Here is a 12,500-nt window from a genome sequence, read left to right as displayed (position 1 = left end):
GAAGGGGAACGAAGCCGGTCTTTTTCGTAAAATCGTTCCCCTGTTGCTTGCCGGGAAGGTGGACGAACCCGGTCTTTATCGTCAAATCGTCCACCTGCTGCTTGCCGGGAAGGGGAACGAAGCCGGCCTTTTTCGTAAAATCGTTCCCCTGTTGCTTGCCGGGAAGGAGGACGAACCCGGTCTTTAACGTCAAATCGTCCTCCTGTTGCTTGCCGGAAAGGGGAACGAAGCCGGCCTTCTTCGTAAAATCGTTCCCCTGTTGCTTGCCGGGAAGGTGGACGAACCCGGTCTTTCTCGTAAAATCGTCCACCTGCTACTTGCCGGGAAGGGGAACGAAGCCGGCCTTTTTCGTAAAATCGTTCCCCTGCCGGGCGGAGGACGGACCCGGGCTTTTCTTCCGTCAGTTGTGTCCTCCTGATGTATCCAGACACCACCCAAGGCTCAGGAATCGTCTTATGCGGAAAAAGGGCCAATTTATCAGCGACGCATCCGTTAGTTCAACTAGAGGAAGTGTGAAATTTTCCTACAAAATAAGGTGCCAGCGCGGCGTTTTCAGGGGAGACTCGTAACGTCTGAGCCTCAGAGAGCGCGACCCGGCCGAATGCGAGCGGCAGGTCCCCTAAAATCGGCCTACCTAACACGCACGGATGGGACTTTGAAATCTGAAGACGTGGAGGGCACGAACGGGAATATATATGCGGCAGAAGCCAGAGACACCGCCGGCAGCCTCACCGTGACCGCACGAGAAGTCGTCACTTGCGCCAATCTTGCACTCGAGTGCCGAGTCACCTACGAGCAGACCCCTGCTTCTGCCTGTCCATTGAGGGCAGCCGAGCACGCGATTCCCCAGGAGACGGACTTCTGTACACTTGTGCCCCTCTTGCCCTAAACGGGGTTCGAGCAGCGCGGGGAGAGGAATTCAGTCCCCGGCGGATGCGCGCTCGTTCTAAGTGCAGCTTCCGAGAGGCCGCCCGTGAAGGCCATCACTTGTGCCACTCTTGCACTCGGAATCGAGTGCCGACTCGAACCGGAGCCTCCGCCGGCCACTGCGTGGGTTGACGGGCGCCGACCCCGATGAAGACGGCGATCGGTGCACATGTGCCCCCCATGCCCTAAACGGGGTTCGAGCAGCGCGGGGAGAGGAATTCAGTCCCCGGCGGATGCGCGCTCGTTCTAAGTGCAGCTTCCCAGAGGCCGCCCGTTAAGGCCTTCACATGTGCCACTCTTGCACTCGTAGATGAGTGCCGACTCGAGCCCGAGTCTCCGCCGGACACCGCGCGTGATGACGTGCGCCAACCCCGATGGACACGGCGGTCGGTGCACTTGTGCTCCACTTGCCCTAAACGGTTGCAAGTAGAGCGGGCCGAGGCCAGCAGTCCCCCGGCGGATGCGCGCTGGTTCTAAGTGCAGCTTCCCAGAGGCCGCCCGTGAAGGCCGTCACGTGTGCCGCTCTTGCACTCGGAATCGAGTGCCGACTCGAACCGGAGCCTCCGCCGGCCACTGCGTGGGTTGACGGGCGCCGTCCCCGATGAAGACGGCGATCGGTGCACATGTGCCCCTCTTGCCCTAAACGGGGTTCGAGCAGCGCGGGGAGAGGTCTTCAGTCTCCCGCGGATGCACGCTGGTACTAAGGGCCGGCTCACAGAAGCCACCTGTAAAGGCCGTCACATGTGCCACTCTTGCACTCGTAGTCGAGGGCCGACTCGAGCCCGAGCCTCCGCCGGACACCGCGCGTGTTGACGTGCGCCAACCCCGATGGACACGGCGGTCGGTGCATTTGTGCCCCACTTGCACTAAACGGTTGCAAGTACACCGGGCCGAGGAAAGCATTCCCCCGCGGTTGTCCGCTGGTACTAAGTGCAGCTTCCCAGAGGCCGCCCGTGAAGGCCGTCACGTGTGCCACTCTTGCACTCGGAATCGAGTGCCGACTCGAACCGGAGCCTCCGCCGGCCACTGCGCGGGTTGACGGGCGCCGACCCCGTTGAAGACGGCGATCGGTGCACATGTGCCACTCTTGCCCTAAACGGGGATCGAGCGGCGCGGGACGAGGCCTGCAGTCCCCCGCGTTGCCCGGTGGTACTGAGGGCAATCTCCCAGAGGCCGCCCGTGAAGGCCGTTACTTGTGTCACTCTTGCACTCAGTGCCCTGTGCCGACTCGAACCCGAGACTCGGCCGGTCTTCGCAGGCAACAGCGCGGGTTGACCACAAATTACACGGCGGTCGATACACTTGTGCCCCTCTTGCCCTAAACGGTCGCAAGTAGCGCGGGCCGAGGCCTGCAGTCCCTCGCTGTTGTCCGCTGGTACTAGGGGCAGCTTCCCAGAGGCCGCCCGTGAAGACCATCACTTGTGCCACTCTTGCACTCAGGCTCGAGTGCCGACTCGAACCCGAGACTCGACCAGTCTTCGCCGGCCACTGAGCGGGGTGACGGGCGCCGACCCCAAAGGACACGGCGGTCGGTGCACTTGTGCCACTCTTGCCCTAAACGGGGATCGAGCGGCGCGGGTCGAGGCCTGCAGTCCCCCGCGTTGCCCGGTGGTACTGAGGGCAATCTCCCAGAGGCCGCCCGTGAACGCCGTTACTTGTGTCACTCTTGCACTCAGTGTCCTGTGCCGACTCGAACCCGAGACTCGGCCGGTCTTCGCCGGCCACTGAGCGGGGTGACGGGCGCCGACCCCAAAGGAAACGGCGGTCGGTGCACTTGTGCCACTCTTGCCCTAAACTGCCTCAGCCAACGCGGGGCGGAAGCGCGAATGGCCTGCCGGCGACAGGGTCCCCGGCGGCCGGTAGTCCAATCTCAGACTTCCCCCTGCTCGAGGAGAGCCTCGCTCGCCAAGCTCATATACTATAGTCTGGACCCCCCTTATCTCAGCATTCGTCAGTCACGGAAGAGGCAGAGCCGCGGACACCGGCGGATGGCCCCTCGGCTGCCGCCAGAAATTTTAATTAAGTTTTTCTCTTCCTTAATCATTTCCGATCATACTAAATTTTGTATATGTTAGAATACATACACATACTTACTTATATAACCGCTTTATTTAATATTTTTCTGCACTTTAGAAATTTTCGGACTTAGCCGCTGAAGCGACTCAAGTAACACGCACGGTGGGACATAGCCGCAGAACTGGTTTCATGTACCACGCACCACGGGACATAGCCGCAGAATTCGTACCGTCCAAGTAAGGCCCAGCTAACACAGCGGAAATTTATTTTTAGTCAATTAACGGCATTACTATGCACAGCAAGGCCAACTTTCTTCAATTATGAATATTTTTCTGCATTTTGGAAATTTTCGGACTTAGCCGCTGAAGCGACTCAACTAACACGCACGGTCGGACATAGCCGCAGAACTGGTTTCAAGTACCACGCACCACGGGACATAGCCGCAGAATTCGTACCGTCCAAGTAAGGCCCACCTAACACAGCGGAAATTTATTTTTAATCTATTAACGATATTATTAAGCACAGCAAGGCCAACTTTCTTCAATTATGTATATTTTTCTGCATTTTGGAAATTTTCGGACTTAGCCGCTGAAGCGACTCAAGTAACACGCACGGTGGGACATAGCCGCAGAACTGATTTCAAGTACCACGCACCACGGGACATAGCCGCAGAATTCGTACCGTCCAAGTAAGGCCCACCTAACACAGCGGTAATTTATTTTTAATCTATTAACGATTTTATTAAGCACAGCAAGCCCAATTTTCTTCAATTATGTGTATTTTTCTGCATTTTGGAAATTTTTTGGACTTAGCCGCTGAAGCGACTCAACTAACACGCACGGTCGGACATAGCCGCAGAACTGATTTCAAGTACCACGCACCACGGGACATAGCCGCAGAATTCGTCCCGTCCAAGTAAGGCCCACCTAACACAGCGGAAATTTATTTTTAGTCAATTAACGGCATTACTATGCACAGCAAGGCCAACTTTCTTCAATTATGAATATTTTTCTGCATTTTGGAAATTTTCGGACTTAGCCGCTGAAGCGACTCAACTAACACGCACGGTCGGACATAGCCGCAGAACTGGTTTCAAGTACCACGCACCACGGGACATAGCCGCAGAATTCGTACCGTCCAATTAAGGCCCACCTAACACAGCGGAAATTTATTTTTAATCTATTAACGATATTATTAAGCACAGCAAGGCCAACTTTCTTCAATTATGTATATTTTTCTGCATTTTGGAAATTTTCGGACTTAGCCGCTGAAGCGACTCAAGTAACACGCACGGTGGGACATAGCCGCAGAACTGATTTCAAGTACCACGCACCACGGGACATAGCCGCAGAATTCGTACCGTCCAAGTAAGGCCCAGCTAACACAGCGGAAATTTATTTTTAATCTATTAACGATATTATTAAGCACAGCAAGCCCAATTTTCTTCAATTATGTGTATTTTTCTGCATTTTGGAAATTTTTTGGACTTAGCCGCTGAAGCGACTCAACTAACACGCACGGTCGGACATAGCCGCAGAACTGGTTTCAAGTACCACGCACCACGGGACATAGCCGCAGAATTCGTACCGTCCAAGTAAGGCCCAGCTAACACAGCGGAAATTTATTTTTAGTCAATTAACGGCATTACTATGCACAGCAAGGCCAACTTTCTTCAATTATGAATATTTTTCTGCATTTTGGAAATTTTCGGACTTAGCCGCTGAAGCGACTCAAGTAACACGCACGGTGGGACATAGCCGCAGAACTGGTTTCAAGTACCACGCACCACGGGACATAGCCGCAGAATTCGTACCGTCCAAGTAAGGCCCACCTAACACAGCGGAAATTTATTTTTATTCTATTAACGATATTATTAAGCACAGCAAGGCCAACTTTCTTCAATTATGTATATTTTTCTGCATTTTGGAAATTTTCGGACTTAGCCGCTGAAGCGACTCAACTAACACGCACGGTCGGACATAGCCGCAGAACTGGTTTCAAGTACCACGCACCACGGGACATAGCCGCAGAATTCGTACCGTCCAAGTAAGGCCCAGCTAACACAGCGGAAATTTATTTTTAATCTATTAACGATATTATTAAGCACAGCAAGCCCAATTTTCTTGAATTATGTGTATTTTTCTGCATTTTGGAAATTTTTTGGACTTAGCCGCTGAAGCGACTCAACTAACACGCACGGTCGGACATAGCCGCAGAACTGGTTTCAAGTACCACGCACCACGGGACATAGCCGCAGAATTCGTACCGTCTAAGTAAGGCCCACCTAACACAGCGGAAATTTATTTTTATTCTATTAACGATATTATTAAGCACAGCAAGGCCAACTTTCTTCAATTATGTATATTTTTCTGCATTTTGGAAATTTTTTGGACTTAGCCGCTGAAGCGACTCAACTAACACGCACGGTCGGACATAGCCGCAGAACTGGTTTCAAGTACCACGCACCACGGGACATAGCCGCAGAATTCGTACCGTCCAAGTAAGGCCCACCTAACACAGCGGAAATTTATTTTTAATCTATTAACGATATTATTAAGCACAGCAAGCCCAATTTTCTTCAATTATGTGTATTTTTCTGCATTTTGGAAATTTTTTGGACTTAGCCGCTGAAGCGACTCAACTAACACGCACGGTCGGACATAGCCGCAGAACTGGTTTCAAGTACCACGCACCACGGGACATAGCCGCAGAATTCGTACCGTCCAAGTAAGGCCCACCTAACACAGCGGAAATTTATTTTTAGTCAATTAACGGCATTACTATGCACAGCAAGGCCAACTTTCTTCAATTATGAATATTTTTCTGCATTTTGGAAATTTTCGGACTTAGCCGCTGAAGCGACTCAACTAACACGCACGGTCGGACATAGCCGCAGAACTGGTTTCAAGTACCACGCACCACGGGACATAGCCGCAGAATTCGTACCGTCCAAGTAAGGCCCAGCTAACACAGCGGAAATTTATTTTTAATCTATTAACGATATTATTAAGCACAGCAAGCCCAATTTTCTTCAATTATGTGTATTTTTCTGCATTTTGGAAATTTTTTGGACTTAGCCGCTGAAGCGACTCAACTAACACGCACGGTCGGACATAGCCGCAGAACTGGTTTCAAGTACCACGCACCACGGGACATAGCCGCAGAATTCGTACCGTCCAAGTAAGGCCCACCTAACACAGCGGAAATTTATTTTTAATCTATTAACGATATTATTAAGCACAGCAAGCCCAATTTTCTTCAATTATGTGTATTTTTCTGCATTTTGGAAATTTTTTGGACTTAGCCGCTGAAGCGACTCAACTAACACGCACGGTCGGACATAGCCGCAGAACTGATTTCAAGTACCACGCACCACGGGACAGCCGCAGAATTCGTACCGTCCAAGTAAGGCCCAGCTAACACAGCGGTAATTTATTTTTAATCTATTAACGATTTTATTAAGCACAGCAAGCCCAATTTTCTTCAATTATGTGTATTTTTCTGCATTTTGGAAATTTTCGGACTTAGCCGCTGAAGCGACTCAACTAACACGCACGGTCGGACATAGCCGCAGAACTGGTTTCAAGTACCACGCACCACGGGACATAGCCGCAGAATTCGTACCGTCCAAGTAAGGCCCAGCTAACACAGCGGAAATTTATTTTTAATCTATTAACGATATTATTAAGCACAGCAAGCCCAATTTTCTTCAATTATGTGTATTTTTCTGCATTTTGGAAATTTTTTGGACTTAGCCGCTGAAGCGACTCAACTAACACGCACGGTCGGACATAGCCGCAGAACTGGTTTCAAGTACCACGCACCACGGGACATAGCCGCAGAATTCGTACCGTCCAAGTAAGGCCCAGCTAACACAGCGGAAATTTATTTTTAATCTATTAACGATATTATTAAGCACAGCAAGGCCAACTTTCTTCAATTATGTATATTTTTCTGCATTTTGGAAATTTTCGGACTTAGCCGCTGAAGCGACTCAAGTAACACGCACGGTGGGACATAGCCGCAGAACTGATTTCAAGTACCACGCACCACGGGACATAGCCGCAGAATTCGTACCGTCCAAGTAAGGCCCACCTAACACAGCGGTAATTTATTTTTAATCTATTAACGATTTTATTAAGCACAGCAAGCCCAATTTTCTTCAATTATGTGTATTTTTCTGCATTTTGGAAATTTTTTGGACTTAGCCGCTGAAGCGACTCAACTAACACGCACGGTCGGACATAGCCGCAGAACTGATTTCAAGTACCACGCACCACGGGACATAGCCGCAGAATTCGTCCCGTCCAAGTAAGGCCCACCTAACACAGCGGAAATTTATTTTTAGTCAATTAACGGCATTACTATGCACAGCAAGGCCAACTTTCTTCAATTATGAATATTTTTCTGCATTTTGGAAATTTTCGGACTTAGCCGCTGAAGCGACTCAACTAACACGCACGGTCGGACATAGCCGCAGAACTGGTTTCAAGTACCACGCACCACGGGACATAGCCGCAGAATTCGTACCGTCCAATTAAGGCCCACCTAACACAGCGGAAATTTATTTTTAATCTATTAACGATATTATTAAGCACAGCAAGGCCAACTTTCTTCAATTATGTATATTTTTCTGCATTTTGGAAATTTTCGGACTTAGCCGCTGAAGCGACTCAAGTAACACGCACGGTGGGACATAGCCGCAGAACTGATTTCAAGTACCACGCACCACGGGACATAGCCGCAGAATTCGTACCGTCCAAGTAAGGCCCAGCTAACACAGCGGAAATTTATTTTTAATCTATTAACGATATTATTAAGCACAGCAAGCCCAATTTTCTTCAATTATGTGTATTTTTCTGCATTTTGGAAATTTTTTGGACTTAGCCGCTGAAGCGACTCAACTAACACGCACGGTCGGACATAGCCGCAGAACTGGTTTCAAGTACCACGCACCACGGGACATAGCCGCAGAATTCGTACCGTCCAAGTAAGGCCCAGCTAACACAGCGGAAATTTATTTTTAGTCAATTAACGGCATTACTATGCACAGCAAGGCCAACTTTCTTCAATTATGAATATTTTTCTGCATTTTGGAAATTTTCGGACTTAGCCGCTGAAGCGACTCAAGTAACACGCACGGTGGGACATAGCCGCAGAACTGGTTTCAAGTACCACGCACCACGGGACATAGCCGCAGAATTCGTACCGTCCAAGTAAGGCCCACCTAACACAGCGGAAATTTATTTTTATTCTATTAACGATATTATTAAGCACAGCAAGGCCAACTTTCTTCAATTATGTATATTTTTCTGCATTTTGGAAATTTTCGGACTTAGCCGCTGAAGCGACTCAACTAACACGCACGGTCGGACATAGCCGCAGAACTGGTTTCAAGTACCACGCACCACGGGACATAGCCGCAGAATTCGTACCGTCCAAGTAAGGCCCAGCTAACACAGCGGAAATTTATTTTTAATCTATTAACGATATTATTAAGCACAGCAAGCCCAATTTTCTTGAATTATGTGTATTTTTCTGCATTTTGGAAATTTTTTGGACTTAGCCGCTGAAGCGACTCAACTAACACGCACGGTCGGACATAGCCGCAGAACTGGTTTCAAGTACCACGCACCACGGGACATAGCCGCAGAATTCGTACCGTCCAAGTAAGGCCCACCTAACACAGCGGAAATTTATTTTTATTCTATTAACGATATTATTAAGCACAGCAAGGCCAACTTTCTTCAATTATGTATATTTTTCTGCATTTTGGAAATTTTTTGGACTTAGCCGCTGAAGCGACTCAACTAACACGCACGGTCGGACATAGCCGCAGAACTGGTTTCAAGTACCACGCACCACGGGACATAGCCGCAGAATTCGTACCGTCCAAGTAAGGCCCACCTAACACAGCGGAAATTTATTTTTAATCTATTAACGATATTATTAAGCACAGCAAGCCCAATTTTCTTCAATTATGTGTATTTTTCTGCATTTTGGAAATTTTTTGGACTTAGCCGCTGAAGCGACTCAACTAACACGCACGGTCGGACATAGCCGCAGAACTGGTTTCAAGTACCACGCACCACGGGACATAGCCGCAGAATTCGTACCGTCCAAGTAAGGCCCAGCTAACACAGCGGAAATTTATTTTTAATCTATTAACGACATTATTAAGCACAGCAAGGCCAATTTTCTTCAATTATGTATATTTTTCTGCATTTTGGAAATTTTCGGACTTAGCCGCTGAAGCGACTCAACTAACACGCACGGTCGGACATAGCCGCAGAACTGGTTTCAAGTACCACGCACCACGGGACATAGCCGCAGAATTCGTACCGTCCAAGTAAGGCCCAGCTAACACAGCGGAAATTTATTTTTAATCTATTAACGACATTATTAAGCACAGCAAGGCCAATTTTCTTCAATTATGTATATTTTTCTGCATTTTGGAAATTTTCGGACTTAGCCGCTGAAGCGACTCAACTAACACGCACGGTCGGACATAGCCGCAGAACTGGTTTCAAGTACCACGCACCACGGGACATAGCCGCAGAATTCGTACCGTCCAAGTAAGGCCCAGCTAACACAGCGGAAATTTATTTTTAATCTATTAACGACATTATTAAGCACAGCAAGGCCAATTTTCTTCAATTATGTATATTTTTCTGCATTTTGGAAATTTTCGGACTTAGCCGCTGAAGCGACTCAACTAACACGCACGGTCGGACATAGCCGCAGAACTGGTTTCAAGTACCACGCACCACGGGACATAGCCGCAGAATTCGTACCGTCCAAGTAAGGCCCACCTAACACAGCGGAAATTTATTTTTAATCTATTAACGATATTATTAAGCACAGCAAGCCCAATTTTCTTCAATTATGTGTATTTTTCTGCATTTTGGAAATTTTTTGGACTTAGCCGCTGAAGCGACTCAACTAACACGCACGGTCGGACATAGCCGCAGAACTGATTTCAAGTACCACGCACCACGGGACATAGCCGCAGAATTCGTCCCGTCCAAGTAAGGCCCACCTAACACAGCGGAAATTTATTTTTAGTCAATTAACGGCATTACTATGCACAGCAAGGCCAACTTTCTTCAATTATGAATATTTTTCTGCATTTTGGAAATTTTCGGACTTAGCCGCTGAAGCGACTCAACTAACACGCACGGTCGGACATAGCCGCAGAACTGGTTTCAAGTACCACGCACCACGGGACATAGCCGCAGAATTCGTACCGTCCAAGTAAGGCCCAGCTAACACAGCGGAAATTTATTTTTAATCTATTAACGATATTATTAAGCACAGCAAGCCCAATTTTCTTCAATTATGTGTATTTTTCTGCATTTTGGAAATTTTTTGGACTTAGCCGCTGAAGCGACTCAACTAACACGCACGGTCGGACATAGCCGCAGAACTGGTTTCAAGTACCACGCACCACGGGACATAGCCGCAGAATTCGTACCGTCCAAGTAAGGCCCAGCTAACACAGCGGAAATTTATTTTTAATCTATTAACGATATTATTAAGCACAGCAAGCCCAATTTTCTTCAATTATGTGTATTTTTCTGCATTTTGGAAATTTTTTGGACTTAGCCGCTGAAGCGACTCAACTAACACGCACGGTCGGACATAGCCGCAGAACTGGTTTCAAGTACCACGCACCACGGGACATAGCCGCAGAATTCGTACCGTCCAAGTAAGGCCCACCTAACACAGCGGAAATTTATTTTTAATCTATTAACGATATTATTAAGCACAGCAAGGCCAACTTTCTTCAATTATGTATATTTTTCTGCATTTTGGAAATTTTCGGACTTAGCCGCTGAAGCGACTCAACTAACACGCACGGTCGGACATAGCCGCAGAACTGATTTCAAGTTCCAAGCACCACGGGACATAGCCGCAGAGCCATGACTTTTGAGTTAAATTTCGGAAATTTATTTTTAGACAATTAACGGCATTATTGTGCACAGCAAGCCCATTTTTTTTCAATTAAGAATATTTTACTGCATTTTGGAATATTTCGGACTTAGCCGCTGAAGTTATATTCGTTCTATTTCTTATTCTTAGGAAGGCGCTATCACGGCACGGTCTCGTGCTTCGAAGCAGCCCCGTAACTATACTCGCCGTCTGAATTGGCCTCAGGAAGCGACCGTCCCAATACAACCCATCAAACACAGGCGTAGTCTCTTACATGACTTACTTTTAATGCGTTAACGGCTATACGATGATTTCTTTCGAGACGGGGCACCGCAAGCCCAATTTTAATGATTTACAAATACTTAACCATATTATTATTTTTATTATTTGTTATTGATTGCAAATGATTTTATCCCCGGTGGCAGTGACCTACAATAAGGTACAAGAACATAAGACACAACAAAACAATGCGATACATCAACACAGTGAGACAGAAAAAGAATAATTAGAGGGCACAACAAAAAGAATAAGACACAACAGAACCATAAAAGAAAAACATAAGACGCAACCAAAACAACACATCCCACTCACTCACTCAAAATCAAACAACTCATAAGAATACAAAACCATCTACTTCACTATATTACGCTTTCTTCCTCCCTAATTCTTCTTCTTCTACTCCCGTTATTCGTGTTGTCTTATGTTATTTTTATTCAAGTTACTATTATTAAGAAGGCGCCATTACCGCAGGACTCTTTCACCGAAACAGCCTTCTGAGCTACCACGCGCCGTCGGACTTTTGCCGCAGACGTCCCGGGCCTTGGCGGCCGGCAAGCCTCTCGTCGGGGAGAAAATCGCCTTCCGCCCGCGCAAGACAAATGCTGAGATAAGGGGGGTCCAGACCTACTATGGGGAGGACTTTGGGAGCAGGTCCGAGTGCGCGGCCGAACCGGCAATCGGCAAGTATGAGGCCTCCTGCCGGTTCGGGACACGCCGCACTTGACCCGGGGTCGTAGTGTCAGGACGGGGGTGGGGGTGGGGGCAGGACGGAGATCTGGCGTGTGTGGGCGGGCGGGCGGGCGGGGGACCGCGTTCTTAATCGCGGGGACTCGGTCCGGACTCCGTCCTGGGTTCGAACCTAGCTTAATTGTTTTAGGCCCACCTGAGATGCCGCGGGCCACCACGGCGCCCTACGCCGCCGCCGCGAGGACGATGACGACGCTCCTGTGTTCTCCGGCCAGCCTCGAGGACTCAGTCCTCGGTTCGATGCTCGCCTGCCACCACGGCGCCCTACGCCACGCAAGCTCGTCGCTGCTGCAGCCGCGAGGGGCCTATGACGTTCCTGGGTTCGAACCTCGCTTCGGGGATTCTGGGACGCCGCGTGCCTCCACGGCGCCCTACACCAAGAAATCGGGTCGCTGCTGCATGGCCGAAGAAGGTCCTGGGTTCGAACCCCGCCAGCGGCGTGCCCTGTTCCGCTCAGGGCGTGCGCTACGGTCCCGGCTTCGAGACCCCGCGAAGTCACTCCGGCCCCCCCACCCCCCCGCGGGGGAGGGGCGCTGGCGGGCTGGAGGGATTCCCCAGCCCCCGCGGGTGAGTGGCAGCGAAGATCTATAGTTTTGACT

The sequence above is a fragment of the Zootermopsis nevadensis genome, unplaced genomic scaffold, assembly GCF_977971745.1.
Source record: "Zootermopsis nevadensis isolate Lab colony 2312 unplaced genomic scaffold, Znev_1.0 Znev_ptg000253l, whole genome shotgun sequence".
NCBI lineage: Eukaryota > Metazoa > Arthropoda > Insecta > Blattodea > Termopsidae > Zootermopsis > Zootermopsis nevadensis.
The sequence above is the reverse complement of the archived record's forward strand: the minus strand, read 5'-3'. Positions refer to the sequence as shown.